Source organism: Dasypus novemcinctus, chromosome 3, assembly GCF_030445035.2.
Source record: "Dasypus novemcinctus isolate mDasNov1 chromosome 3, mDasNov1.1.hap2, whole genome shotgun sequence".
Classification (NCBI taxonomy): domain Eukaryota; kingdom Metazoa; phylum Chordata; class Mammalia; order Cingulata; family Dasypodidae; genus Dasypus; species Dasypus novemcinctus.
The window spans coordinates 162,729,442-162,754,111 of record NC_080675.1 but is presented as its reverse complement, the minus strand read 5'-3'; the positions used below and the strand labels follow the sequence as shown (position 1 = coordinate 162,754,111).

The 24,670-nt window shown below is 35.1% G+C and overlaps 2 long non-coding RNA genes across 2 annotated transcripts in view; one reads left to right on the top strand and one right to left on the bottom strand.

The window, feature by feature from the left end:
* The window catches only part of LOC111766454 (uncharacterized), a 101,834-nt gene that overhangs the window by 15,701 nt on the left and 61,463 nt on the right, over window positions 1–24,670 (top strand). The gene's annotated exons all lie outside the window — the stretch shown is intronic.
* Window positions 6,955–18,845, bottom strand: LOC139438051 (uncharacterized). Its single transcript, XR_011647930.1, has 3 exons — window positions 17,749–18,845; window positions 15,417–15,474; window positions 6,955–7,175 (listed from the first exon to the last, which is right to left on the bottom strand). It is a non-coding gene; the product is annotated as an uncharacterized lncRNA (long non-coding RNA).

Here is a 24,670-nt window from a genome sequence, read left to right as displayed (position 1 = left end):
TTTCTTCTTGATTTCCTTCTCAGATTGCTCATTATTGGTATACAGAAATGCTACTGATTTTTGCACATTATCTTAATAACCTGTGAGTTTACTGAACTCATTTATAAGTTCTAGAAGCTTTGTGGTAGACTTCTCAGTGCTTTCTATGTATGGGGTCATGTCATCTGCAAATAGTGAAATTTTGACTTCTTCCTTTCCAATATGGATGCCTTTTATATCTGGTTCTTGCCTCAGTGCTTGAGCAAGTACTTCTTACACACTGTTAAATAGGAGGGGTGATAGTGGGCATCCTTGTCTTGTTCCTGATCTTAGAGGGAAAGATTTTAGGATTTCACCATTGTAAATGATGTTAGCTGTGGGTTTTTCATATACCTTTATCATGTTCAGAAAGTTTCTTTCTATTCCTACCTTTTGCAGTGTTTTTATCAAGAAAGGGTGCTGTATTTTGTCGAATGCTTTTTCTGCATCTATAGATATGATCATGTGAGTTTTTCCTTTGATCTGTTTATGTGATATATTAATTGATTTTCTTATGTTGAACCATCTTTGCATACCAGGAATGAAATCCACTTTGTCATGGTGTATCATTTATTTTATGGGTTGTTGAATGTGATTAGCAAGTATTTTGTTGAGGATTTTAACATCTAGGTTCATTAGAGAGATTGGTCTATACTTTTCCTTTCTCGTGGTGTCTTTCTTTGACTTTGTTAGGCGGGTGATGTTGGCATCATAGAATGAGTTAGGCCAAGTTTCCCCCACTTCCATGTTTTGGAATAGTTTAAGCAGGATTGGTATTAGTTCTTTCTGGAATTTTTGGTAGAATTCACCTGTGAAGCCAACTGGTCCTTTGCTCTTTTTTGGGGGATATTTGGGTCTGTTGGAATCATCAATTTCTTCTTTCATCAATGTAGGCTGCTTGTGTGTTTCTAGGAATTTACCCATTTCCTCTAAATTATCCATCTTGTTGGCATACAATTTTTCAAAGTATCCTCTTATGATACTCTTTACTTCTTTGGAGTCAGTGGTGATAACCCCTTGCTTGTTCCTTATTTTATGTATTTTCACCTTCTCTCTTTTTTCCTTCATTAATCTGGCTAAGAGTATTTCAATTTTATTGATAGCTATTGGATAGCTTCCTCACCCCTTCTGTAATCTAGTTTCTCTCTCTTCTTTGGCAGCTTGGCATGACATCATGCCTGAGCAGTTTTCCCCTTCTCTCTCTCCCTGTCATGTTTGGGTCCCTTCTGAGATTTAAAGGGGGGTCAACTGGCCAAACTAACCACAAAGAAATAATTCTCTACCCTCTCTCAGACCCTCTTCCTCCCAGAGAATAGCCCCTCCCCTTCCATTGACAGCGTCCCCAAGGCTACTTGCCCTGAGAGTGGGATATATATGCCATTTCCAGCAACATGGTTGAGCAACTCATGGTTTGCCTTTGGCATTTTTTATTTGTCCAGTACCCTCACAGATGACTCAGAGCACCCTCCCATTTTATCTATATCCAAAGCAGCTCCTTTGGATAGTCCCTGCCTTCCCTCTGCTTTTTTTATTAGAGAGAGTCAGACTCTGTCTACCTACATCAGCATCATTTCCTGGAATTCCCCTATATTTTCTATTTTCTTCTTACTTTAAATTTAGTTTGATCTTCTTTCTCTAATTTCTTAAGGCAGAAGCATACGTTATTGAGTTTAAATTTTCTTCTAATATATATATTTAATGTTATACATTTCTCTCTGAGCATTGCATTAGTGGCAGCACTCAATTTTTATAAATTTTATTTTCATTGTCATTTAGTTCAAAATATTTTACATTTCTTTAGAAGCTTCTTCTTTGACTACTGGATTGTTTGTGTGATTAACTTCCAAAGCATAGGGATTTTCCAGACTCTCTCTGTTATTGATTTTTTATTTGAATCTGTTGTAGTCTGAGAAGGTATTTTGTTTGATTTCTAACTTTTGAAACTTGTTAATGTGTGTTTTGTGGCCAAGAACATGGTCTATTTTGACAAGTGTTCCATGTGCACATGAGAGGACAACTATTCATAGTTGTTGAATGGAGTGTTTGATAAATGTCAATTAGATCAAGTTGATTGATATTGCTGCTTCGGTCTTCTATATCCTTAGGAATTTTCTGCCTGCTTGATCTATCAATTACTGAAAGAAGTGAATTAATGTCTCTAAATATAAAATTTCATTTCTCCATTTCTCATTTTATTTATATCAGTTTTTTTTTAAAGATTTTTATTTTTTAAAGATTTTTATCTTTTATTTATTTAATTCCCCCCCCCCCCCACCGGTTGACTGTGCTCTGTGTCTATTGGCTGCGTCTTGTTTCTTTGTCTGCTTCTGTTGTCGTCAGTGGCAAGGGAAGTGTGGGCGGCGCCATTCCTGGGCAGGCTGCACTTCCTTTCACACTGGGTGGCTCTCCTTACGTGGCACACTCCTTGTGCGCGGGGCTCCCCTATGTGGGGGACACCCCTGTGTGGCGCGGCACTCCTTGCGCGCATCAGCACTGCGCATGGGCCAGCTCTACACGGGTCAAGAAGGCCCGGGGTTTGAACCACGGACCTCCCATGTGGTAGATGGATGCCCTAACCACTGGGCCAAGTCCGTTTCCCTTTATATCAGTTTTTGCCACATGTATTTTGAGCCTCTTTTGTTAGGTACATACTGTTAAGGATTGTTTATATTCTTGGAGAATTGATCACTTTATCACTATGTATGTGCTCTTCATCCATGATAATCTTACTTGTTCTAAAGTCTGCTTTGCTTAAAATTAATATAGCTATTCCAACTTCCTTTTGATTAGTGCCAGCATAGTAATTATTTTAGTGTTCCTTTACTTTTACCTTATCTGAGTCATTATGTTTAAAGTTGATTTCTTGTAGACAGACTATATTAAATCCAATCTGACAATTTCTCTCTTTTAACTGGCATGTTAGGCAATTCACATTTAAAACAATTATTGATCTAGAATTAACCATATTTAAAATACTTTTTTTCTATTTGTTGCCTTTATGCTTTGTCTCCTTCCCTCCACCCAATTTTCCTGCATTTTCTGGTTTCAGTAAAGTATGTTTTAAAACTTTTTAATTTGAAAAACGTTGAAATTTACAGAACAGTTAAAGAAATAATGCAAACTCCATGCAGAGAACACCAACACACCTCTACCCACCCCCCAGATTTCCAGGTCCACCAATCTTAACATTTTACCATATTTCCCATATGAAACTATCTAGCCATTAGTCTATCAATCTTTCTATTTGTCAATCCATTTTCTGAATACCTGATTGTAGTTTATATATATATCATGCTCCTTGAACACTTAATACTATCTTGTATATTTCCTGAGAATAAGGATATTCACTTATGTAACTATCTCTAGTGCAGTTATCAGCTTCAAGAAATTTAATTATTTCTTCAGCTTACAGATGATATTCCAGTTTTTCATATATGCCAATTATGTCCTTTTGGGACTTTTTCCTCCATCAGATCTAGTTCAGGATCATGTACTGCATTTAATTGTCATTGTTTCTTTATTTGCTCCTTTTCTCAAACTGTGAAAACATACATACAACATAAACTTTCCCATCTCAACCACTTCCAAAAAAGCGTTCAATGGGATTAATCACTTTCGCAATGTTGCAGTACCCTCATCACCTTCCCTTACTAAAACTTCCCCATCTTCCCAAAGAGAAACCTTATACCTATTATGCATTAATTTTCCATTCCCTCTGCTCTTCACCCCTGGAAAACTGGAACTTTAATTTCTGTCTCTATCAGCTTGTATATTTTCTGACACTTTCTTTGTAGTTACCATGGGACTTAAATTTAACATCCTAAATGTATAGCATCTTGTTTCCTTTGATACCAAATTAACTTCAATGGTATTCAAAAACTATTTTCCTATCCTCCTTTTTTCACTGACCTTTATGTAGTTCTCATCACAAAGTTCATGGTTATCCATTGTGAGTCAATCCCACTGCTGTATCATTACATTGTATGCATTTACTTTTTAGATCCTTTAAGATGTAAAAAGTGGAGTTACAAACCAAACATACAATAGTACTGACATTTATTTTTACCCATGTCATCACCCTCACTGAAGATCTTTATTTCTTCATGAGGTGTCAATCTATTGTCTATTGTCCTTTCCTTTCAATCTTGCTGAACTGTCTTTAGCATCTCTAGTAGCGCCTGTGTAGTGGGGACAAATTCCATTAGCTTTTGTTTATTTGGGAATGTTTTAATCTTGCCCTCTTTTTTTTTTTTAGTAGGTACCAGGGATTGAACCTGAGACCTCATCCTGGGAAGCAGACACTCAAACCACTGAGCTACACCCATTCCCTGTTGCCCTCATTTTTGAAAGATAATTTAGCCTGATATAGATTCTTCATTAGCAGAATTTTCCTTTCTGCACTTTAAATATGTCATCCTGCCTTCTTGCCTCCATGGTTTCCAATGAGAAATCATCATGTAATCTTATTGAGGGTCCCTTGATATGCACATGTTATATTTCTTCTCTCTTGCACTTTATATTGTTTGGAATTAGTTGACCATATTGGATGTATATCTTCCTGTCTTTTGTTTAATTTGGGACGTTTTCAGCTATCATTTATTTGAGCATTCACTTTGCTCATTCTCTCATCTCTTCCTGGGATTCCCACAATGCATATAATAATATGCTTGATGGTGTCCCACAGGTTGCTCAGGCCCTTTTTCCTGTTCTTCATCACCTCTTCTTTTTGCTTCTCATGTTGGATAATTTTAATTATCTTAAATTCACTGATACTTTCTTCCATCAACTCCAATTAATTAATCATTTTATATTATTCCATTTTATCTCAATAGCATATCATTTATATTTATTTTTTTGAACTTTCTAAGTTCTTGCCTTGGAAATTTGTACTATATTTTTTACTAATCTAAATCTACCTTCTAATAACACTATACTGCTTCATGTGTAGTACATGTACCTTATGACAGAGTATTCCCAATAGCCCTCTCTCATCCCTTGTGATACTGCTGGCTGATTTCACTTATCCATATAGTATAAATGCTCAAATACATTTTTACTATTATTTTAAACAGTTGTCTTTTAGATCACGTAAGAAAAAGAAAAAGAAAAGAATTTATTTTACCTTTCTGTATTCATTTCCTAACACTCTTTTTAAAAAAATGTAGATACAAGAATCTGATCAATATAATTTCTTTGTTCCTGGAAACAACTTTTTTATTAACATTTTTATAGATAAGGTGCATTTCTTTCTAAATGCACTTGACACTCCAGATTTCATGGTGCCAATATATCCTGCAATCACAGCTGTCTGATGAAACCAAGAAAAAGAACTGATTTTCAGTTTTTCTAGCAATTTCTTTATATAAGGGTGGGAGTCATGATATTAGGTTCCTTACTTGTTTACTTCTGAAACTGGAAGTCCTTTCATTGTTTTTAAAAATGTTATACCAACCTTGCATTTCTAGGATAAACACTATTTGTCATGATGTGTCATCCTTTTTTTATATATTCTTAGATTTGATTTTCTAAAATTTTAAAAATACTTTTGGTCCAAATTCATTAAGAGTACTGACTTATAGTTTTCTTTCCTTGTCATTTTTTTTTTTTCTGCATTGGGTCTATCAGCTTAATGCTTGACTGAAAATAAGCTGGAATTTCTGAAAGGATATTTTTTAAGTATTGGTATTATTTCTTCCCAGAATATTTGATAGAACTTATCAGTATGCCTTATATATTTGTTGCATGCTATTTTCTATAAATGTCAATGAGGTCCAGTTTGTTTATAATATTATTCAAGTCTTTTGTATTTGACTGAAGTTCCATGTACTTTTTCTGTAAGTGGTTGAAATTTCCACTTATCACTGTGGACTTGTCCATTTGTCCTTTCAATTTGTTAGCTTTCACTTCATATACTTTGAAACTACATTGGTTATACATTTAGGAATTTTTGTCTTTTGATGAATTGACCCCTTTATTGTTACTTATCCTTAGTAATATTTCATGTTTTCTTTCTGATAGTCATATATAACCATTTCAGATTTCTTATGCTTAGTGTAACCTCTCTGTGCTTTATATTTTAAGTGGATTTCCTTCTTACAGCCAGTAATTATTTGGCTGTTCTTTTTTTACCCAGACTGACAAAGACTCTAATCTCTGTCTTTTAATTGCCATGCTCAGAACACTTATATTTAACATACTTACTGATATGGATGGTTTTAAATCTACTCTTTTTCTATTTGCTTTCTGTTTTCCCTGTCTTTTCTTTGTTCCCCTTTCCCTCTGCTCTCTCATTTTTTGATTAATTTAGTGTTCCAGCTTATCTCCACTAATAATATTCCTATAATATTTTTCAGCTATAACTTTTTGTATTGCTTTTTAGCTGATTTTCTACATTTAACAATATATATATTTCAGTTATCACAGTTTATCTTCAAGTAATATTTCATAAATGATACTTAAAGCAGTATACTTCCATTTCTCCTATCTTGTCATTTCTGATATTATCATATTTTTTCTCTATTTCTGGAAACTCTAATCCAGTTTTTTGTCTTTCTTGCAGTAGTTTTAATTTTCAGATAACTCATTTCATCCTGAGAGCTCATATGCCTTGGAGTTATTAGACACTATCTGTGTCAGCATTGCTGAGTCTAAGAACTGAGGAGATAAACCCTAGGGTAGAAATTTACTCTAGATCTTTTTACTGTTTTCCTCTCCTTAACAGAGTTTCTAAGCTGCAAGATTTTACTCCTGTAAACACCTTCCCCAGAGATCTGACACCCCTGTTCTAGGACTAGGTACTAGTTGTCCCAGACAATTGTGGAGATGAAACAAAAGCCACTCCTCAAAAACTTATTTTCTATTTTATCCCTCCATAGTCTTCCATGTGCCCTATGCCCGCCTTCTATACACACCAGTCCAAAAGATTTCTTTTTCTCCATGGGATTTTCATAGTTTCTATCTTAATATTTAAGCTTAATAATTCTTCTCTGGAACTGGTATTACTTAAGGGAATCAACAAATTTAGGAATTGATTTGGTTAAATAACACTTGTCATTTTCACAGAAATTTATTGGGAACTTGCTGAATATTCTTTATGATGTGGAGATGCCCAGATGATGAAGATGTGTTCCACACAATAATCCTAAAAAGTTCACCATCTGTTAGAGGAGAGACACAGGGAAATACATAGTACAACATAGTGAGATAGCTGCTATGGTTAAGTTTCTGCCAAATTCTATGAAAACACAACTGTTTAAATTTTCAGATCTGGTATTACTAATGCCATGCAGTAGGTTGACTTAAACAATGAGAATTTATTGGCCTATCATTTTGAGGCTGGAAGAAGTCTAAAATCAACACCTCAGTTAGGTTTGTTTTCTTCCAGAGTGTGTAGGTTCTTGTGCTAGCTTCCAGCAATACTTTGGTTCTTTGGCCTGCCTCCCTGCCTCCCATCAAATACCAGTATCCTCTCCTTTCTGGCTTCTGTAACTTCTCCGTGCTCTTTAAAAGGCCTGTAGTAATCTTGATTAAGTTCCTCCAGTAATCTGGATAATCACCACACCTTAACTAAAATAACATCTTTAAAAGGTCCTATTTATAATGGGCTCACACCCAGAGGGATGAGGATTAAGATTAAGAACATGTATTTGTTCTGATACATAATTAAAACTACCACAACAGTGGAAAAAGTCATTGAGATTTCCTTTGAGACTCTGATTCCATTAAGTCTCACTGATATCTCTTTTCTTTGTTTATTGCTTATACCCTGAACATGAATACATGAACATCTAGGTTGTTTCCAGCCATAACTATAGTTCTGTGATTTTTAAGCTGGTCTCCACTTTAGAATCATCACAGAACCTTTTAAAAATGCTTTTTAGAGGCCCAACCTCAAAGATTATTCCTAGATATTGGGATTTCTTTAAAAAATCACCATGGAATTTTATGTTTGGTCCAGGTTGAGAACCACTGTAATGGTTCTTTTCATGTCTCATCTGTTGCCTTTGACATTAGATCCTTCTATTTTAGTATACCACTATTCTCTTGATCCCTCAAATTTCATTTTCCAGTATTCTTGTGAAAGTTAGCAAATCAAAAGCCAAATATTGTCATCCTTACTGGTTTCTCTGAGATAAGCTATATTTTCCTGCCAGGAAGTAGTGTTCTACAGTATACAGACTTCTGATTTCTATAACAAACCAACTATACTTTTGCATGGAAACTTTTGAAATATTTTTTAAAAACTGTATAGGCTTATGTTAGCAAGAAAGTGTTAATGTTTCTAATTCATTTTCTTAGCACATTATCAAAAATAATATCTGGGAACCCACTTGACCTCTAAATTCTGTAATTTCCACAAAAGTACCACACTGCATACATTATATGAGTGAGAGTAAACATTTAGTTTCTTGAAATTCTTACAAAATAAAAAAGACCACCAAATTCTCTTCACAGATTGTAGTATAGCAAGGATAACCAGAAGGTATGCTGACACGGATATTGAGCAAAGTGCTCAACGCAGCCAAGTATAAACTTTACAGCAACAACAACAAATCTTGGGAATTTGTGCCATTTTGCCAATAGTATGAAAATAATCCTCAGTCAGTTTATATCTGGCATAAAAAATGTTCCATATGAGACCATTACCTGTGTTAAAACAACTTCAATGGCACATATCATGAGTGCAGGTCCGTTGGGCAAAACATTCCTAGAAAAATATTGTAGAGCAAATATCTACTCAAAAATAACCAACTAACAATTAAAAACCGATAAAATTATTAGCTGTGTTGGTCAATACAGTTATACTGATAGGTCCATATGATATTTGTCTGTGTTGAGATAGATCTAACAAAGTTTGACCTTCATATCCTTAAAGATAGACAACTAGACAAGCATATCTAGCAAAGAATACTATTCCTACTAAATTTAATAACTTGTAAAGTCTACTAAAAGTAGCAGGTAGAAACTTATTTCTGTCTGTATTTCTGGATTGCTTACAAGTAATAATAATAGTAATGGGGGCATTTTATTTGACTTTATGATAAATTGCTCGGCTTTTCTTCTTGGAAAGAAAGCTTCCTAGGTTTAGGATTATGGAAAACAGCCATTATTCATATTATGAGCTTTTATTTGTGATTCAGCAGGCCCAAAATAGCTATATATGAAAAGGGAACACTATATTGGAAGTTTATGTATTTTCTGAAGAAGTGAAGCAGAGTTTATTTGCAAGATCTTTGGGCTCATTTACTTTCATTGCCTCTCCATCTGTTTCAGATGGTTTGTCATCTTCAGTGCGATGGAATGGCAGTCTATCCAATTTAACCCACACTGCTCAGTTCATTTAACTAGGTCAATGAGTGGTTATATCAGAGTTGTCTTTTGGATTTTTCACTGATATAGCAACTAGCCAACTAGTAAGAAAAAAACCTCTTAGAAAATCTGTTCTTTATAAACCTCCAGTCAGATTCAATCAACTTAATAAGATTTTTTAAAGTGTTATGATTCCCAAACTCAGACAATGCTGTTCTAAGTAGGACAAATCCTCTAGAGAGTCACTCACCATAAAATGAAATGAAAATTCTTGGCTAATTAGTAATAGCAGTTACTACTGAGCAGTGGAAAGTGGGGAAGGACTTCCTTTGACCATTTTCCTCTCCACTGTTTCAATTCTTAAACAGTGAAACTATATTTCTTTTGAATTATAAAATAACAACATAAAATATAGGTAAGAATAGAAATGGTTTTATAATGCTTCTACATAATGATATGAACTATTGCATGAGATAATGGAATTAAAAGAGGGCATGGAGAGCTTCAGTTGTGCTCTGCCATTTTTGAACAGCTTTGGGCTGCCCCGAATCTTTATTGTAAGACAAGCCTGTTTCTTACTAACTCTGAACTTGGGCAATTTGCTTAGGTTCTGAGCCTCAGTTTCTTCACCCTATAAAATAGGAAACTAGTAATGTTTACTTCATATGGTGGTGTTAAATTAAATGCTATAAAGTGTTTTAAATTGCTTGGGCATTGTAGATATTCAGTTTTATTAATACATGCACTGAGCATAGTCTAAGATTTATATAAGGTGTGGGAAAGACTTTTCTAGTCTCCTGAACACCTCCCTGCCTACCTCATTCTACATTAGTAGTCCTTGTCCATTAAAACACAGTATAGAACTACCGCATGACCTGGCAATTCCATTACTCCATATATACCCAAAGAATTGAATGCAGGGACTCTAACAGATATTTTCATACCAGTGTTCATTACTGCTGAAAGATGGAAGCAAATCAAGTGTTCATCAACAGAAAAATGGATAAGCAAAATGTGGCATATACATATAATGGAATATTATTCAGTCATAAAAATGAATGAAGTTCTGGTACATCCAACAACATGGATGAACTTTGAAGATATCATATTGAGTGAAATAAGCTAGACACAGGAGGAGAGATATTGTATGGTCTCACTGATTTGAAATAATTAGGATAAGCAAACTCATATTACCGGAATCTAGAATATAGGTTACCAGAAGATGGGGTGGAGGTGGGAAATAAAGAGTTAAGACTTAAAATGTACAGAGTTCCAATTTGCAGAAGGTGATGACAGCATAACATTGTGAATATGATTAACAGCTCTGAATTATATATCTGAATGTGATTAAATGGGAAATGTTAGATTGTATAGCAGATAACAGAATTAAAATTGAAAAAGTAATCCATGGAAATGACGCGACTCAAAGGGTACAGCCTAAGTCAAACCATGAACTATAGTTTAATAGTACAATTATAAAAATGTGCTATTATTGATTGTAACAAATGTCCCACACCAGTGTGAGTTGTTATTGATAGGTGATATATGGGAATCCTGTATTTTATGCATGATTGTTCTGTAAACTCACAACTTCTCAAATAAAGGAGAAAAAAACCAATCATTCAATTACAACCACACTCAAAATGTAGGTGAGAAAAACATAGAAGAAGCAGCATTGTTGCATCAGTGTGGGCGTTATTCATTATTCGGGTGTATTGCTTCTAAAAACTGAAAACATGTCTGAGAGTGAAGAAAGGTCACTTTGAAGTCCCACACATTCTGCATGATGAATATTTGCTTTCTATGACTGCTGTTCTGTATCCATCTAAAATTGTTATTCTTTGGTTTAGGGTCCTCAAAGGCCATCCCATCTCATTCTGAGTATAAACCAGAGTCATTACTGTGGCCTTGGAGGCCTCCATGCTTTGGTTCACACCACCTCTATGACCTCATCTTCTGCCATGTCCCTTGGTTCACTTCACTCTGGTGATACTGGCCTTCCTACCCTACTTCAACATTTCATGATTGTCCCAGTACATCCTTTGCATACACCATCTTTCCAGTTATGCCTCCAGGACACTATGTACACTACCATGCATCCTTTGAAGTTCTTTCTGGAGTGCTCTTTCTGAAGACACAAACATGATCAGTTTCACAGTTCTTTCAAGTCTACCATCAATTCTTACCTTAACTTAGAGGCCATCTCTGAGCACCTTGTATGAGAACAGTTCTCCTACCCACCATTACTTTCTATTTCATTTTCCTACACTGTTTTTCATCATAGCATTAGCCATCCCCTGTTATAGGTTCATTTATTTATTTTCTTACTGCACATCTTTCCCCTTTAGAATATAGGTTTCTTAATGCAAGGCCTTTATTGTTTTTTCAGTGCTCTTCACCTAACACCCAGAATGGTGGCTAGTATGTAGGAAGTGTTTCAATAAATATTTGTGCCAAAACGACCATCAATACAACTGATAATACAGCAAAGTATTAAATTACTTTCTTGGGAATGGTTATACTCATTATACAAAATAAACTGCTCATTGAAGCAAAATTAAAACTTTTGTGGAATTCTCCTCTTATCTCCAAATGAAATATGAAAGATTTAAATGCAGAATAAATGTTTATGTAGATTATAAATACCCACTAGGCTGAGATTCTGTTCTTTTACATTTGTTATAAGAAATAGCCTATGAGTGCTGAATTAATATGGATCATGATTGATTTAACATGCATGGTGTTTTGCCCTGGTATTCAGCCAACATCTATATTCAATTAAATAATCATTACAGTTGCCTGCATTTGTGCATTACACTAATAGCAATAACTATATTTGCAAAGGCTGGATTTTTTTTTTCTGGGATGATATAGGTGCCACTCCAAGTCTGGGTAAGATGCAGAAATTTGAAATTCTGTCCTCATCAATTAGTTTCTGCAGAGTAGAGGCTCCACTCATGTGAGCAACTGATTTTAAAATCTGCAAATTCATGTAAAAAGAAAACAAAGGAATCCTTCGTTTCTATTAAGTTTTGGGAATCGGTTGGAGAACAGATTTGTGTCAAATTTAACTGCAAAATGTGCCACTTTTTTCTCATCATTGAATCTGCAGCAAAATCTTATTCTGTAGCTGATTCACCTGCTCTGCCAGGCATCCTCACCCACCATATGTATAAATATTTGTCTAAATTCTTCCTTTTTTGTCATTCTGTTTTTGTGTATATTAGAAGAACCAGAGCCAAAAGCAGGTTTTCCAGTTTTCTTTTGGCTGTTGATGACTTTGGTCTCTTTGAATAGTCCCTCTTGTACGTGGCTGGCATGAGGCAAATTTTTCTGGACTAAATGCAGGCTCTGTGCATTTAAAAAATAAAATAAAATGGTAACCTATTATCTTCGCAAGGGTCTCAAGTCACACCTATATGTGAGCATTTTTCTAACATGTCTGTTTCTCTGGGAATCATATCACACTTGCAGTTTTTATGTCATGACAAGGTCGTTGAATTTGGAGTCGCACAGACCTGGAGTTGACTTTCACCTTTTTCACTCCATAGCGCTGAGCTCTTCAGCAAATTGGTTAAACTCTCCAGTATGTAGCTTACCTAAGGAAGTACTGAAATTAGGGGACAGTGGACTAAGTGGGATAAACATATTTTTGAATATTGGGTCGAGCTTAAGTGAAAAGTAAACAAAAATACTAATAGGCAAGCAAACAAATAAAAGACATAGAGAAGAGCTCAGCAGAAATAAAAGTTAGAACTCATTAACCAATATTTAAATCAAATCACTAAATATTTCTAGACCCTCTCTCTTGCTCTTTTTTTTTTTGCAAGGAAGGAAATCATCTTACCTACCACATTACTGATGACTTTTTTGTCATTTCATTTATTTTAAATATGGATTTTATCTGGAAGCAGATTTGCATAGTGGAAAAGTATACTAAACTAGCAGCCAAAAGTTTTAGGAATAGAGTTCCTTCTTCATTAATTAACTGAATGTAATTAGGAAGATTTATAAGTTGTATCTGTGAAATAATCTTGTCTCATTTCATTATTATTATCATTATCATTATTATTATCTGAGAGGGACATAAAGATGGTTGGCTTCTTTTGTTGTTTAGGTATCCAGAAATTCTTGACTTCTGTGCTGATTTGGGCTCAGAAAATTGGAAAAAAATTGCAAGGAGGATATGCTTGGTCCTTGGCCAATTTGACCTAATTAGTACAAATCTGATAGAAGAATTTTTTTAACCTATTCACTGCTAAGACCTATTTTTGAGGTCACTGTGACAATTCTTCAAAAAATGTAATTTATTAACTTTGAATTACATCTGCACTAGAGATGAAAATATCTGTAGGGGCAGGCTTTTTTTTAATTTTTATTAAATCATGGCTGCATTACGTTAATGCATATTCTGTTTATGAACTTGAAAATCACCTAACATTTCTGAGTCTCTGTTTTCTCATCTGTAAAAAGGCATAATAATATCAAACTTCCAAGTCAGATTAAATTTACTAATGTGTATAATATGTCTAACCCAAGGTACCTGGAATATTTTGCACCTTAAGGAATGTTCTCATTGACAATTATTCAAATACATTCAAAGGAATGAAAGCAGCTGATAGCACTTCCATTCCATTATAGTAGATCTATAATGCTAGGTTCTCTGTAGCCTGTAGCATCTTGATTGCTTGTAAGTTGCAAATTAATTTTCTTATTTAATTCTTACCACAATACACAAATCTATTTCCATGTGTGCAAGTCATTGAATCTTAGTAGTTAAGCACAAATGACTCACTCCTGCAGACAGGTTAGAGATGGCATTAGAATTCCCGCTCCATGACCCAATTTCCAAAAGAGATTTGCTCCTTATTTTATGGGAAGAATGATTTGAACTTCCTGACAAATGAATATAGACTTTCCTTTTATTCCTTCCTATAGTATACCCAATAGCTCTCAAACTTTGCATGTAGATTGTATATGGGGCACTTGCAAGTGTGCATGTTATAATAGGTGGTTTCACCCTCCATGTAGAGTTCAGAATTTAATGCTTCTGTAAGACATAACTTTACAACAAATAATTCCAAATAAAATAGTTCAAATGCCACATAAACAGGTATTTAACATTTTTAAAAAAAGAGTTCTAAGGTCAAGTTTTTAGTAAGCATCCAATCTTCCTTGTGTTTAGGTCCATTTTGACTTTCCATTTCCCAAATTGACTGGTTCTGAGATTAACTCATTCTTAAGTCTTGTTGAGCCTTTCTCATAAAATGCAATGCTTGCTTTTCCTTTCTCCATGCAGATAATTCCTTGTCTTAATAAGCTTTGCAGGTTGTGATTCCCAGAGCCTTGTCTTGATTTTGCCAGCTACCTGCTGGTCCAGGACCTTGCTCTCCATGGCTTCTGTCCCTACAGCCCTGCGTCTGCCCAGCTGGATGTAACTCCCTGTGAGTGTCACTCTTTCTGGAACTCTGCATACTGTCTACTCTTGATTCCCATCTTAGTTCTGATGGTAACTTGCTGAGGTCACACCGACCACCTAACTGGCATACACACACACTCACCTCCATACTAGTCACTCCAGAGAAAAGACTAGGTCCTGGAGAACATATTAAGTCTCTCAGTAGTTTCATCTCTTCAGTAATTCTACTGAGAAGAAGAGTAAGGGAATCCTACTATAGAATTTTGCAAAGGAGTAAACATCTGACAGCTTTAGTAGTTCAGCTTTCTGTGTAACATGAGTGACTTAAGCAGCCAAGTTCTGAAAAGAAAAGTACACTTGACTCTGATTCTACTAAAACCATCTGTTCAAACTGGCTGTAATAGAGCTAATCACGTGTAGTTTTAAATTGGTGCACATTAGAACATGCAATTATATGGTTGGATATAGACTGTTTTTAATATAAAAAAAATTCCTGTTTACCCAGAGCCCCTTTGATACAGTAATCTTTATTGGTGTGCTTTGGGGAGACATATTCTAAGAGATTAGTGGGAAATTGAACTTAGTTTAGAAACCAAATAACACCCAACCATCTCCATTTTTCAGAAGTCTCAAACAGTATATATAGGCTGCTACCTTTAGGATGACTTACTCATGTGCTTTGGTTTCAGCTCTTCAGTTTCTCTCTGTTTTTGGATTTACATCTTCCTCTGCCAAATTCAAAAAGGAGAAAAAATATAAATTGATCCTCTGGAACTGAAACAGAAACATTTGGTCTTCTGTAATCCTCAGTTCTTAACCTAATGTGGCAGCTCATAGGGAAGCTGTCAGATCTGCAACCCTAATTGCTATGAGTTGCCTCCCGTGTGTACACGCGTAGTGGTCAGAAGTGAATGTGCATTGACAACTTTCCTTCTCTGTTCCATGGTGGCACATACTTAGCATGTGTGGGGTTTTATCTCTGCCATTCTTGGGTAGGCCACATATTGGTGCCTACATAGTTGTTGCCAGGCAGGAAGCTAGTTTAATCTGAGAATATTCCTAATGAGTATTGAAACAAGCATGAAACCATGGCCTTAAAAGGTTTTGTGGAACATATCATAGCCTTAAGTAGGTTGAACTTTGCCTCTTCATGGTCTCGTTCACTGAAATGGTCAAACTCAAAAGTGAAGGACCACCCCCATAAATGTTGCATCATAAAACCATCACAATTTTATAAGAGAGAGAGAAACCAGTAAGGAATGTTCTCATTGACAACTATTCAAATGTTTATTGAGTATGAGTTGTTATTTTTATTTTGAAAAATTTATATGGTGTTTGCATGAATGTGTATGCATATATGTATGCACATAAATAGACACACACCACAGAGTACTGTTAGTTAATCAGTGCTGGCACATGGCAAGTAGACAATAAATGCTGGTTGAATTGAAAATGGTACCACCTATCACTGACCCACTGTAACAAATATTTTTTTCATTTTATTCTAATTGAAGATGGTGAAGGGATTTTGTTAGAATTGACATGGTCATTTAAACTGGAGCAAGAAAATTCTGTAATTTAGAATACTGGTGGGGGTTGGATCAGTTGAAATTTATTGCAGAAAGATTGGGACTTTATGGTAATTATATCTTCGAAAAATTCTGAATTAGAGGGCAGAGGCCTTTAATTTTCTAATCAAAGACTGATTCTTTATTGATAATAAAGTTAGTAGGTCTCCTTTATAACATGATAAGCACCAACTCATGGAAGAATTTAGAATTAAAGAGGTCAGCTCCTCCCACATGGTTCTTGTCATTTTCCTCCCCAGCTCCTCCCCTAGTCTTTATACTCAAATCTTGCTGAAACCAAGGGTCCTTAACTAGGACACTCAATCTTTTATACTAAATTTCTTCTAATAGTGGAAGTAAATGAGCTTGTTCTCCTGAAGACAGGAAGGTGGATAAGTGGGTGGGTAGAGGAATGTGCTGCCCACCATGAGAGCAAATTTTCTTTGAAGGCTTATGTATTACTTTAATAAAATTATGTGATGTTCCCATTCAGTTTTATCACATGCATATGCATATATTATATTAAATAACCCCTCACCTTCCAACTGAAAAAAAGTTGATAGTTTGTGTTCTTTGCTGGCCTTTATGTGGCAGAGGAATTGACATATCCCAATTTGAAAACCTTGAGCTTTGTTTATTCTAGCTTTTCTGCTGATGACTCATCATAAATCAACTTTGTGGTAATCACTGATCTTAGAGGCCAATCCAAAATTTTCTTTGCTATCCAAACCCATTTGGAACTCAGTTTCTATTCTGCTATCTAGCTAAGCTCCAAGTTATGACAAGGGGTGGTGAGTATGTCTCCCTCCAACTCTTGTTCAGATTCAAAGGATGCTAGACTGATTGAGCACATTTTCTTTGGGTTAGCACTTGATGTTTCCTTACCCTATACCAGGCAAGGGCTTATCTTTATAGTTTTTCTTCCTTTTGATGAAAACTCCCTATATGTATAGGACCTGATGTTGCCGGAGTCCTTTCCGATTTCTTGATAAGCAAAGCACAAAGCCTGAGTCAGGAAATAGTAGAGCTGGTCAATGCAGAATGAATCTTTTAAGTCTTGATTTAATGCATCTCAAATGCATAAACGGCCTATTATTTGAAATGTGTTCACCAATTTTTTCTCATTTAATGAAAAAAAATTAATTGACACACAATAGAATTGACCTGGTTTTCCATTTATTTAAAAACATGGAGAAGAGGTAGATACACTTCTTTTTGGCAAGTGCCTATTTAACTACATTTTGGAAAGTGAAAGTAGGAAATGTTTAGAATGTGAAGCCCAAGTCATCTCTTTCAGCTCCTGGCATACTGGATATCCTAAGTTAAGACCACCTGACATCTTGCACTATCTCCTCATTTACTGTACTCAACTTACCTCACACCAAGTCCAGCTACAAACTTCAGCCCCTTTATGTCTATCTTCTAAAAACCCACCTTCGTTGAAGTTTTGAGGTGTTCTTGGGAGGAGTCATGTCATGAACCTCCCAGTGCTCTGAATATAGTGATTAGCACACAGAATCAGGAAATTGGATCCTTGTACTGCTACTGTCTCTGTGACCTAGAGCAAGTTAAATAATCTCCCAGTGACTCAGTTATCTCTTCTGTAAAACAAGAATATGAATAGTGTGCATCTCATAGGGTTGTTGTGAAAAATAAATGAATATTGCATATGAAGCCCAGAACATACCTGGCCCATCATAAGTGCTCAAGTGACATTCCATTATCTCATTATCACATATCTCCTTTCTTTTTTTCTTCTCCTTTTTTTAAACAGTCTCTTCATCCTCTGGAATTTCATGGATTTTTCTCCTTGTTTTAGGTTATTTGTTCAAACAATATATTTTTCTTACTTGAACATGCCCTTATGGTTTCACTTGATATCCAAGAATATATAGGATTATCTATTCAAATTACTCAAAAAACTATTCTGGGAAATAAAACTGGGTTATTACAGTGCCTCCAACTTATAGGGGCAGGCTGGTCCTCTTAGGCACATGACATTGTTGGTTTAGAATTTCTTCATTCCAGCATCCAGTAGCCAGACATTTTTTCCTTCCTTCCTTCTTTCCTTCCTTCCCTCCTTTGCCCCTTCACTCCCTCCTTCCCTCTTTCTTTATCACTTTCTTTCTCTCTTTCCTGTTTTTCTTATTAATTATAGAGTAACTGTAATATCTGCCTTTCCTTTCAGTCTGGCTATTCTTCCAAACTCTTCCCTGAATATTCCTTGCACATTCAGGACTTTCTATCTATGCTTATGCCCTTATTTCTGCCCCATATGCCATTTTCCAAGTTTCCTAATGGTCATATTCATCCTTTAAGACCTGGTTCAGTTATTGTCTCCTTAGACATAAATAATCATTCTCAATTCTGCAACTAATTGGTATTGCATGTATCTCAGTATTTATTACTTTGCACTTATAATTAGGTGTTTATATATCTATCTGCCCTTTTGGCTTTTGGGACTTCACAGGGAAAGGACTTTCAGTTTCTACTCTGATTTTACCAAAGTGTACATACACAGATAAATGTTTATAAAGTGAATTAATATCTATATGTGAAAGAGAAAATTCCAGTCAACTCCTTATCTTGGGAATTGGGAAGATGTCAGTGATAAAAAGGCAAGTAGAAAAACATGGTTTATAGTCAATCATCTTCTGCCAGACCCAGGTGTTGAGATGAAGCAACTGTACCTGGCATACCAATCTGCCATCATTTCTCCCACTGCTTCCAGCACATCCACACTTCAACTGAACCTCATTATACCAGTGATCTGAATTTACCAAATAATTTCTCTGAGGAATAGTCATCAATATTCTCTAGCCTACAAGAAAACAAAAGACTTTGCTATTCATCTCTGTGTTCCCAGAATCTAACTTGGTGTCTACTCTTAGTGGATGCTCAATAAGTTTTTGTTGTTGTTTGGATAAAGAGATTCATGCTCTTAGCTGCTCTACAAGCACAAGTTTACAACCTTCAGATCCAAAAGGTAGAGGAAAAGAGTCTGGAAATGTGTAGTTTAAAAATTTTACAATTATGACTCAACTGAATACTATAATGTGACCCGAGGTAGGGAGAGGATGCTAAAGCATAATTTGGTATAATTGGTAGGTATGCAACATAGGAATAGTTACATGGATAATATGGTTTCTTTGTCCTCCCTTTCTGGGAGGAGATAGACCTGAGAAAGGATTAGTATTCACCCTTATTATTATCATCATTATCAAAGCTGTACAATATTAATTTTTAGCTGAATTAACTAGACCTTATAAACATCAAAAGAATAGCCAACCCTGGCTAAGGACAAGACTGATGTCCAAAAAAGATTTCAAGGATCTACAGTTATATATAAACTTAGGGTTTATCTAAGATGTGTGCAGAACATGTAACATCATATATCTCTTCCAAAAAAAATCTTAAATGCTATGACATTAGCCACTTGCTTATAATTAAAGTATGTTGCCATTTCACCATGCTTTCATTTACAGGAGAAAGTGCAAATTCCATTCCCCTTGAACTTTAGCTATTTCCAACTTTTTCTTTGTTCTTTTCTTTAAAGCTTTGCAACAAATGCATCCCCATATGCTTATATTAGTTAATCTAGTATTAAACATATTGGCTGTGCAAAATGTTGGCACCCATTAATAAATGTTTTCATTTTTTCATTCTCTCTCTTTTTTTAACTTTAGATTCTTTCTTTGACTATACGAGCAACAGCTGTCTAGCTGCCTGCACAGGACTGGATCTAATGCCTCTACAGAAATCTAGGTCAAAACACTTGGAATGCATGAATATCAAACAGAGTTTTCAAAACAGCAAATGAATACATCTTTAACTGGTGACATTTTCCTGTAGCATATGGCGGCAAGCTCAGGGGACTGGATGCTTTTTTGATGAATATGTTCCATCAAAAACTAAGGGATGGCAGTGGGCTTTTGCCACCTTCTGTTTTGCTTTATGAAATGATAATACAAACACTTAGAGACAATGACTATAAGGTTTTTACCTTCAGACCTATTTTAAAGTTGTATTTTCCCTCTTGAATGAGTCACTTTGCCTGTGGTTGGTATGGGTTTATCCATAACTGTCAAAGGTGGCATCCAGTGGAAGCAGCTGTCTTTCTTGGGCAGAATTTGATAGGTGGAAGAACTTCAAAAAATTGAATGGAAAAGTAAAAAAAAAAAAAAAAAAGAAAACTTGGGGAGTTTGGTCACATGAGTAGCTGATAGCCATCATAGCAAAACACTGATCCAAACTCCTTGTCAATGTCAATATTGAGGTACTGACTCAGTCTGTATCAATGAGAACAGATTGGGAAATTGAAGGCTGGCTCCTTAGTTCTGGTTGTGCCACTAGAAAACCTTGGACTTATCACATCATCTCTGTTATTTCAACACCACCCTCTTGTGTCAAAAGTCAAGGCAGAATTATCTATATGGTCTCTCCTAGGCTTAAAATTCCAGGTTTTGTAAGAGGTTATGGGGTTGTTTGATTGTTAATTTATCAATTTGCTTGAAATATCATGACAAAGATGTGTGGATTTTTTTTTCAATTGACAGAAATTTTCTTTAAAAAAATTCCAAAATATTTCCTCCTCCCACCAATAATAACAAAGAGGCAACCATGGAGCTATTCTGGGTAAGCAGGGGGAAGGCAGGAGCCCCCTTGGCTTTTTTGGCCTCACATGCCTCTCAGCAGCATCTAAAAACCCCGGGGCTCCACCAGTTTGAAAACCACTGGCTTAGAAAATGTATGCATGTGGGTGTCTGTGTTAGCAATGAGGCTGGTGGAGAGAGGAATTGGAAGAAGAATTTCATTCTTTTTGCATTTAGCTAAAGTATATTAACAAACATAGGGCATTTCCATTGCAAGTTAAACTTTAATCCTGCTGTTTTACTCTTGGTGTTTGAAGATCTGGATTTGCTTTTGTTTGAAATTAACCAGCAGAATTTGGTATGGTCACAGGCATCTGTAAATGGGTCATTTTATTCAGAAGGGGGACTTTCTGTGCCTTTCCTATTTTGATAGTGCCCCAACAATATTCTTGGAATCAGGCTCAGGAAAAATACACACACAAACACACACACACACAAAATTCTCTTCCCACCTGAGTTACGCACTGCCCCAGTTTCATTTTTCAGAGACCACCACTGATTCCGGGAGCCTGTGTATCCTTACAGAGTAATGTCTGCATAGAGTAGTGCACGCCCTCTTATGCTTGTGTGTGTGTATGTGTGTGTGGGCTTGTGTATATTCTAAAGAATGCTCTGCTTTTTTAACTTAATAAAATGTCTTGGATATATATCTTAATGTAAACATGTCATCTCTTTTCAGTCCTTTATTGTGGATATATCAAAAGTTTTTAACTCAACCCCACTAAGGGCCATTTGTTTGTTTTTCCTTTGTTTTCTATTTACTGACAAGGTAGCAGTGAATAACTGTGCATGTATTTATTTGTGAATATATGTGAGTGCATCTAAAAGCTAATCTCCTGGAAATAAAATTGCTGGGTCAAAGTGTATGTGCACATTTAATTTAGATAAATAGTGCCAAATAATATGTTACTATAGTTTTATTGGTAGTTTTGTTTTTAATTATGAATATAATTGAACCTTTTTTCATATGTTTAAAAATTACTTATATGTGAAAATTCTTTTCATATCTTTTGTCCATAAAAGGAGTTAGGACAACTTAGTAGCCATCTGGAAAAATAAAATAAAATTGTATTCCTACTTGATTTCCAACACCAAAATAAACTCCAGATGGACCAACTATTTTACACTAAAAATAAATACATTAAAGTACTATTAGAAAACATGAGAGGATGTTGTTTTAAGGAATCCAGAAATAAGAAAGGCATTTCTAAGCATAATACAAAACCTAGAAGGAATGATTAAAAAGATTTATACATTTATAAATCAGTATACATTGAAAAAATTAAAAAGATGAATGACATGACAGACTGAGTAAACTGTTTTGACACATTCGACAAGAATTGAAGGCTTTAAATATTTAGTAGCAGGTGCTCATTTAGGCTTGGGATATAGAAAGTTGAAAGAGATTATTGCTCTCACCTCAAAAACCAATCTAAGGTAGATGAACTGAAAAATCATAGTTTATTTTAAACCCAGCAGATGACCAAGAACCCCAAAAAACTTCAATGATATTAATTCCAGAAAGTGAAGATCACTTCATAGATTAAAATAGACCTACATCTCCTGATGGAGCTGAAGAGGGTCAGCCATATACAGTAAGGAGAAACCAGCTTGACTTTTATTTTTTTTGTCTTTATTTATTTTTTAATGTTACGTTCAAAAAATATGAGGTCCCCATATACCCCCACTTCTCCCCCCATAACAACAACCTCCTCCATCATCATGAGACATTCATTGCACTTGGTGCCAGCCTGACTTTTAAGGGCCTTTTAATGGCTTGGTGGTGACTGGCATGACAGATTAGAATTCCACAGAGCCTCAACCACATGGCGAGTTTGCTCTCATCTTCCAGCTCTTTCCCACAGGGCTTCCCTGACTTCTCGGGGGTAGTTCACTGAAGGAAGGCTGGTGGCATGGTAGAAGAGCTGTGAGAGCTGAGAGCAATCTCTGCTGATCACAAGAAATGAGCGAAATCTGTCTCAGACACTCTGTCCCTTCACAGAGCATAAGGCCAACTACCATGCAGACATATACATATGCTTAAATAAATTACATGCTATAGAGGTTTGCTTTTTTTTTTTTGACTTGAGAAAAAGAGCATATCATTCTGTAGGTAGTCTTCTGCAGTTTTCATTTTTCTTTCAAATTTCACTGAGAGTCATCCATAATATTAAATTTTTCAATGTATAGTATTAAATATGGCATTTGATTTCATTTATTTGCACTGTGATTCCCTTGTGTGACTATTCCTCAATATATTTATCCTTTCTTTTGTTGATGAATACTTGCATTGTTTCTGGATTACTAATGTGCTGCAGTAAATATTCTTTTATATGTCTTCTGGTACATGTCCAAGAGTTTCTATTGTATAGGACTGGATGCAAATATTCAGCTTTACAAAGGAATGCCGAATTATTTCACATATTGTAGCAATTTACGCTATCACTAGCAAGGAATATGATACTATATTGAACTACAAACTCTCCAAATCTTGGTATTAGCAAAATTTCTTAATTTTTGCAATATGAATAGCAAAAAGAGATACTTCATCATGGTCTTGATTTGTATTTACCTGATTACTAATGATGTTGAGCATTTTTTCATATATTAAAAGGACATTTATGTTTCCTCATCTGTGAAATGTCTTTCATATGTTTTGACAATTTTTTTACTTGACTTTCCTTTTCATAATCATTTTTTAAGTTCTTTATATTTACTTGCTACTAATTCTTTTCAAGATACACGTATAACAAATATCTTCTTTCAGCTTGTAATTTGTCTCTTCACTTTCTTCAAATTTAATAAATTCTTTTTTTCCAATAATGTGCCATCCATTTCTGTCACACATCAGAATTTTACATGTGCATGAGCTATTTCTGACTTCCTAATCTATTCCATTAATCAGTTTTTCTATGTTTGCACCAATAACATTGTCTTAAATACTGGAGCTCTATTTTATATATATATGTGTGTGTCTTTTAATTTAGTAGGGCAAAAATCCCTTTACCTTTTCTTTTTCTTAAAAAGTGTTTTGGTGGTACACAATGCTAGCCATTTTGCTAAATTCATGTATTATTTCTAATAATTTGTAGATCTGTTGAAATTTTCTACAGACCATGATATTAACTGCAAAATAATCAGTTTTCTTTTGAACTGCCCAATCTTAATGCCTTCGATTTTTTTTTTCTGACTGTTCAAGGCAAAAATCTTAAAACAGAGTTGATTAAAAGTGGTAATAGTGGGCATTTCTTTTCATTTCCCTTATTTTAGAAAGGATCTTCTCAATATATCTCTTCTTAGGATGAGGTTCATCATTTTTCATATGAGAAAGTGCCCTTCTGTTCTAGTTAGAAAAGTGTACATATATTCTCATCTTTTCCTGTAGTTTTAACCCTGCTTTATATTGCTTATCATATTGCATTGGCAAAAAGTAACTATTAGTAATTGTGATGAAATTGGGAATTCCTCTAATATTTTATTTTTAATTGAGGTTATGAATAGTGGTTGGTTGAGGGGGGAAGCTTTTCTAATTTGCAAATAGGAACACTAAAAAATAAATCAAAATTTCATATTATTCTCTGTCTTCAATAGTTTGTATAGTACATCATTTATCTTTATCTTTTTTTTTTTAACTTTATCTTAAAAATTTCAAGCTACCCACTCAGAATACTGTGTAGCCAAGCATCCTTTTTTGGAAATTATTT